Here is an 8,294-nt window from a genome sequence, read left to right as displayed (position 1 = left end):
CTTTATGTTCATAAAAAAGCTATTTAAATGCATCTTTCTCTTTTAACAGTCATTGTCAACTTTTTTTTCTTCTTCTCTTCTCTTCCATATGTTCAGATGACATTGGATGTATTGCTGATACATTGTGTAATGTATGCAAAGTTGTATTTCATTAATGTCATCTCTGAATTGTTTGCAATAAAAAATAAAAAAATAAAAAACTAACTTCACGTGTCCGCGATGGGCCGCTCTGTGGATGGGCAGGTGTCCCGTGTGTTTGGGGATGTTAGCATCAGCGCCCAGTAATGAGAGTAATGAGATGACGTCAGGGTTTCCTGAAGCAGACGACCTCAATCAATATTGTTGCCTAATGAGACTCCAGAGACTCCACATCAGCACCTGAACACAACATTTTACTATTTACATTCAACAGAAACGACTGCATTAAAGCCACTTCAAACCACAGATCCAGAGCCGATAAAACATAATATATCATATCATTACAGTCATATTTTTCATGTGTTATTTTAGAATCATCGAAATACTATTATAGCTGTTATTAATATTTTGAATGAGTTCATTTTTATATTTTTCCATTTTAATTTCAAGTCCAAGTTTTAGTAATTTTGTTGTGTTTTTGCCATTTTTATTACTTTCTGTGTTTTAACTATTCTTAATAATGATACCAAAAATATATAATAATAGTACTATATAAAGTATTACATAATGCATATCATTATTATTAATTAAATAAATTGTTATTGAACAAGTCTTGTTGTGTTTTTGTCATTTTTATGAGTTTTTTGTTGTTAAAATATGTCTATATATATTTTATTAAATTAATTTTAGTTTTTAGTTATTTTAGTACATTGTTAAACTAAATTCTTGATTATATATTATAATAATTTGCATTAAAATAATGCATTAAAACAATTTAATTGGTTACAAATGTAATTGGTTACAATTATTTACTGTTATTAACTTTTGGCAACTAGCTGAAATACAAAACAAAAAGTTAAAGTTTTTTTAAAAAATTATATATATATTTTTTTTTTTTCTTTTTTCTGCTTCTCATTTGTCACTCCAATGGAAGAATGACCCATGGTTTTTTCTGACCTACAACGAGAGGCGTGTCTTCCTCTTTATCCAGAGCGTCCGGACTGCTGCCGTGGTCCAGCAGGAGACAGGCGTTGTCCAAAAGACCTTTCTCCACTGCTAAGAAGAGACACATCTTACCTCGATGAGTCTTTCTGTGCTTGGCATCCTCAGGAGACGCTGATGAACAGATGAAATCACAGTCACTGCAGTCTAGACACATAAGATCAACAATGATGATGAGAAACAATGTGGATCCTCACGACAGACCGGTAAATGTGATCTCAAGGATGTTCTGGTTGTGTAAGGCCTGTGTCGTCCTCTTCAGAGAAAGCTCGCTGATGGACAGTCAGCTTCCGGAGGGACCTGATTACACATCCAGAGATGACATGAGCAAACAGAAGCTCCTTAACTGTAGCTGAAGCAGCTGAATTATACTGGAGAACTTCATATGCTGTGGGTATAGTTCAACTGCTAGACCAGCACCAAACCGGCACAAACTAGCATAAACCAGAAACCTTGTACAGCATGAAATTAATGAAGTGTTTTTAGAAGAGACTGCTAAAAATGATAATGATAATCATTGTAATTAATAATATATTCATGCGAAACATATCTAGGTCATATTTCACTCATATAAATAAGACGAAAAAATCGATTATATTTTTCTTAAAGAAAAGGATCATTTTTTTAAATTAAGAATAATCTTTTTTTTTTAGTTTTTACAAGTTGTAGAATTTGTTGTACTACTTTAATTTCATCTCATTTAAATTAAAATGTAAAAATTTATTCTAGTATTTTTAATCACCATTTAGAATATTTAAATATATATATATATATATATATCTGAACACATTACAAAGAGAATTAGGGGGAAATTTGCTTCATTAATTGTAATTTTTAAATGAAATAAAAAAAAATATTGTTACAATCCGAAAAAATGCATTACTTTAAGAAAAAAATTATGGAAGTATTTGTTGTACTGCTTTGATTTCATCTGATTTTAATTAAAATAAAAAAAATAACTAAAAACATAATTTTCTTATATATATAATGCAGAACAAGTGACTGTAATAATCTCAATTAAGAACATAAGAAGAATTAAAAATATTAATATAATAACAATAAGTAAAACATCTGACTGCATTGCACTAATGAGAAAATGGGTCAAAATGTTCATATTTGTTGTGAAAATATTGTTTAAAAAAATCCAAATATCAATAAAATATACAATTTAAAAAACTTCACAGTCCTGAAACAACATAAAATATCGTTTTGCCTCTTTTTCTGTCATTGTGTGATTGACACATTCATGCCATGCTTTATTGCATTGAATATCTTCTCTCTCTCTCAGGGGTGATCTGAATGATCCTGCAGACAAAAATACAGAATATTTCATTCAAGCAGCAGCAGCACAAATGAATCTGATCTTATTGAAAGGTTCACCGGAGAAAGAGCTCCTGATCTCTGCTTGTTTGCGGCGCTGCAGGAGACCACATCCTCGTCCCAAACAACCCCCTCCAGATGGGTCCAAATCCATCACAGTGTCTTAGTGGATACTGATTATAGACAAATCTTTTATGAACAGGGTACAGAAAAGCCATCACGTGACCTGCACCCCAACTATCTGACTGTCACGTGACTGCAAACTGTAAATAACACCACGTGCAAGTCTAAAAGTGGAACACGAGAAAATAAACATGTTGTTTAAATGCTTTAATCTATGATAATGTGTATCAAAGTCTGTCAATATCATCACAGAGCGTGATTCGTTCATTTTGCGTGTCTGACTAAATATAAAAACCCACTTCTGTTATAGGCACCAACTCTCTTTAGCTGTGCATTCAGAATTATGAAAGTCTAAAATGTCATTTTATCCAAAATATTAGGCATTTTATTTCCACGTTACCCTTTTCTGATGGCAAGTGCTGTGTTTGTGTTCTCAGTAGGTTTGGGGGGCATCGCATTGACTGCATACTAGGCTGTTTAGGTCACAGGTCTTCTATTAATACTGATCATGCGACACAGAAGGACACTTCAGAGGATCCAGACTTCTGATATGATCCTCACTGTTGGGCTCGTTAATCCAAAAATGTCATTTATTACTCGTTACTAGTTACTCCTTTCAAAAGTAATATTATTACTTTATTTATTACTTTCTGGCAACAGTAATTAGTTACATATATTACTTTTCCTTCACGCCCCACAGACGTTGTAATTGTGTATCTTCCCCATAAAATTCTTAAAATGTTATAACAATATATTTCTGCCTCATCATTTGACCATAATCTACATTGGATCGCAGTTCTGCAATTAAAAAGTCATTTTTGGACATCAACAAGACATCATTGTTGCTTGATGATTGATAATAACTATGCGAAATACTTTATATGAACACCAGATGGCGACGATGAACGTGTTTGCACTGATGCTGCTTGATATTGCAAACTGGTATTTGTTATCAAATTATTTTAATTTAACACGCTGGTTTGTAACGCAAATAGTTTTAACTTTTACTGCACTTTGTTGTTCTTCTATTCATTTACCTAATGAGTCAGAAGTCTGGCACATTCACATATATATGTGTGTGTGTGTGTATGTGTGTGTGTGTGTGTGTATATATATATATATATATAATATATATAGAAGCAGTGTGTAGCATATGCAACATCAAAAACTTCACACTTACACATGAACTCACTACGTTACTCGTTTTATTCAGTGACTGAAGTCCAGTTAAAATGTAAGAGCATCAATAGTTATTTTGCAGTTTAAATTCATGTAATAATATCTACTTTTGACAGTGCAAATAAATGTATTCAAGACATTCAGATATTAAAATCATATTGTTTCTGGGATCGTTGTAGTGTAACACTTTCTATGCATGCAGACATTTTGCATACTGTCACAGTTCTAATCAAATCAAATAAAAGTAGTTAAATAGGCCTAAAAAAAAATAAAGCTGCTGTAAACTTTAAAGGAAAACCAGAATTTTTGAGAAGAGCTGCATCAGCAAGTTTAAGATGTTGACTGTTCTGCCTGAGAAACAAAAGTGGAAATTCACTAAAGACATTTCATAAAATAATCACGTTATATTATCTCCCACAGGGTTACGAGGTCATTCAGTTTGAGAACAGAAACACACTGATAATTGCATATGCGAGTCAGACATAGATAGCGCACAAATGCATTAGAGAAAACTGCTTGATAGTACTTCAGGTTTTGGGTTAAGAAGAATGAAATTCAGCCTCTGGCTGCTGAGAGGTGATGGAATTACGTTGCAGGTTGATTCTAGGCCAGGATGGGCTTGACACCAATCTGACAAAACATATTTCATCACTTCATATCTCACCTTATGTGTTCCTGTCCTAATCTGCCCAGAATCCTCTTACATTGAGCTATTTCATTTGTCTTTTTGGAAGGTGCTTTGTCTCCGTCTTTAATCTCCTTCAGAAGTGTCTAGACCGGATCTTGTTTTGTGTCTGCAAAGAACAAAGAAGCATCAGATTTGGAGAATTAGCAGAACACATCTTCAGGAACCAGATGAGTCTTCTGCACAATGTGACTTTGCTGCAGCCTGAAATTGAACTGCTGGTTTGGTCTGGCCAGAGGAGAACTGGCCCCCCGACTGAGCCTGGTTTCTCCCAAGGTTTTTTCTCCATTCTGTCATCGATGGAGTTTTGGTTCCTTGCCGCTGTCGCCTCTGGCTTGCTTAGTTGGGGACACTTCATTTCCAGCGATATCGTCGCCTTGATTGCACAGATACTATGATACTATGAACTGAGCTGAATGAAGACATCACTGAATTCAATGATGAACTGTCTTTAACTGGAAAATTAGTGTTTACTATTGTCATTTTGCATTATAGACACCCTATTTTCCTAATTAATGCTGTTCAGTTGCTTTGACACAATCTGTATTGTTAAAAGCGCTATATAAATAAAGGTGACTGACTTGACTTGACTAATAACATAAATGTGACGTAAAATAACATTAGTCTTAAAATCACTTGCATTAGTGCATCTCACATCTGACTTCTCAAGGTTTATGATTAAATTATATTGATTGTATTAATGAAACATTCATTGTTCGTTGATTGTTTGTTGTGGGAAGGCTGTAATGGAAGAAATACATTGGTGTGAATCACTTCAGCTGATGCAGAGGCATTTGAATCCCAGGCTATATTTAAAACCAGCCACTCGGAGATCAATAAACCTGAGCTTATTCAGTTAATCAATGACAACTAGCTATTGTAACCACTGAGGTGCAAATGTTCATAAGTACACAAGGCTTGGTTTGGTCACTTCTTTTTATGCCAAATGAAATGTTAAAATGCTAAAATTAAACTAAATGTAAACAGAATATGACAGGCTAAACAAAAAAACTAAACTAAACTAAATAAATTAACTTAACTTAAATTAAATATTAATTTAGCGAGATCTCATCTCAGACATAAATATGACTAAATTAAATTAAATATTAATTTAGAAAGTTCTCATCTCAGACGTAAATTTTATTAATCCAATTTTACATCAAATTATATTCAAATATCAAAATGTTAAATTGCTCAAATTAAAGCAGATGTAAACTAAATATGACACACAAGCTAAAAAATAAAATTTAGAATAAAATATAATTAAAAATTATAATACAAACGTTTCCTTTCACTGATTTCTAAACAGCTTGCTAATCTCTTTAAGTTGCATATTTAATTTATCGAGTTATCTCAGAAATAAATATGATTATTTTGCAATTTTAATTCAGTTTTATGAACAAAAATGTTTGATAACATAAGAAATAGCATTGAATAGCTACAAAAAAGAACACAGCTGTAAACTTTTTATGTAGGAAAAATGGCCAAATAAAATAAAATAAAATAAATTGACTGATTTCTAGACAGCTTGCTAACTGTCTCTTAGTCAAACTGAACACTAAAGGAAAGCTGTAAACAGAGTAATAATAACACATTTCTCTCTCCGTCTTCTAACAGTTGATGTTGGAGGAGGGCTGTGAAAGCATCAGTCGCAGGTGCAGTGGGACGTCTTCTGTTATATTATCCAGCATCTCCAGCACCTGCAGAGAGTGAGATTGAGCAAACAGAACACGAGCCCAGCGGGTGTGATAGTGAACATGACACAACCACTACAGCAAAAACACACAAGACTTCACACAGCAGTCTATGGACAGGCTGGATGAGCTTACCTCAGGTCAAGCATCATAGGGTTAGTGATACGAATAAATCCTTAAGAGCCATGCAATGTGTGATACAGCTGATAAAATGGGGGATTTATTTTTTAAATTATTAAAAAAAGAATAATTATATAAATTATAAAATACTTCATTTTTTGGCCTCTGAAATAGGGTTATTATACTAACTAAAACTAAAATAAAAAAAATAAATAAATAAAAAAAGCTAAAGAAACAAAATAACAGAAACATAATAAAATATGTATTTTATATTATATTTTATTTATAAATAATAAAATATAAAAAAACTTATTTATAAATAAAAACAAGTACTGAAATAACTAAAACTAAATAAAACAAATGAATAGAAACTATATAGACATTTTAAAAAACTAAAGTGAAAACAGAAAATATAAAATAAAATAAAAAAATTAACAAAAACTATGAAAGTATCAATGACACTAAAATAACACTGCTCTGCAAGGGTGTAGAATTTCGTAGAGACGTTATGACATGTCCCTACCAATATCCAGCAACTACTAAATTGTCCCTATAGCAATAATTTTGATCAAACAATTAAATGTCTGTTGTCTGCCGTTATGCCCCCACCAATGCCAAAATCAAACCTACAGCCTTGCTGCTCTGAATTACAGTTGGGTTACTCATGCAATCAGTCAGAAAATCAGCATCATTGGTGTAGTGCAGATGAAGGCATCCGAGCGGACCGTTCCCATTTTACACCCATGAGCACTTGAATGGGTAATGTTCCAGAAACAATAACAGCTCCTTCTGAAATCATAGAGCTTAAAAGATGAAATACTGCTCAGATGGGTAAAACCAGAGCCTAATGTAACCTCATCTGTACTGTGGACACCAGACAGACCCGACTCACAGCAGAGCAAAACACGTACAAGCTGCTTAATGGAACTTGTTAATTCACTGATATATATAATGATCTAATGATCTATATTATATAATGATCTCTATTATAAATCAGTGGTTCCACTACAAGTCAACCGCTTAGCAACACCCTGGCAACCACAAATATGTACTCACTCTCAGGCCAGTTTGTTTCAAACAGCTGATGAAAACATCACAATAATCCACAAGTAATCCACACCACTCCAGTCCATCAGTTAATGTCTTGTGAAGTAAAAAGCTGCGTGTTTGTAAGAAACAAATCCATCATTAAGACGATTTTAACTTCAAACTGTTGCTTCTGGCCAAAATATGAGTCCATAATTCATAATAATAATAATTCCTCCAGTGAAAATGTTAATCTCTGTTGTCTCTCACATCAAAATCCACACGCATATTTGTTTAGAACTGTTTTGGACTGTTTTAAATTGTAAACTTTTTCACTGGAGGAAGCATTTTTATGCATAGAGGACTCGCATTTTAGCCGGAAGTGATGGTTTGATGTTAAAAATGTATTAATGATGGATTTGTTTCTTACAAACACACAGCTTTTCGCTTCACAAGCTAATTCAGATCTAAAACATCGGGGGCCATATGCAGAAAACTTCTCAGAAATGCTCTTAAGTACAGTCTTAAGTTTTGACACACGAGTCAAAAAATTCTTAGTAAAAAGTACTTGAGTGGAAGTTTTTATAAAGAAATTAAAAGCAACTTTCAGCAAAGTCTAAGACTAATGTTCTTTTTAGCAGCATCATATGACCCTTTTAAGTGCTGACTGAGATCACACCTAAGTGTTGTGGAGTAAGAACTACAGTGATGGTTTATGGCTATATACATCGTATTTTTAAACAGATTGAATATTTTGGAAGTGTATTCTCGACGGTGAATATGAATAATTGAATTTTTAATCATGAAAATATGTGTGAAATGTTTTGAATTTAAATATTCACAGCTTAAATATACAACTGTTGGATTTCATCCCCTAAAAATGCAAGCCCTGGAAATACAAGGCAGTAAAATGCAAGCACTGTTAATGCAATGCATTATTTTTTCAGTTAGTGCAATTCAACGTGCTTTTTTGTTTCAAAGACATTTGTCATTATTTTACTTCCATA

This window comes from Sinocyclocheilus rhinocerous, unplaced genomic scaffold (assembly GCF_001515625.1).
Source record: "Sinocyclocheilus rhinocerous isolate Xijiao unplaced genomic scaffold, SAMN03320098_v1.1 scaffold147, whole genome shotgun sequence".
Taxonomy (NCBI): Eukaryota; Metazoa; Chordata; class Actinopteri; order Cypriniformes; family Cyprinidae; genus Sinocyclocheilus; species Sinocyclocheilus rhinocerous.
Note: the sequence above shows the minus strand (reverse complement) of the source record.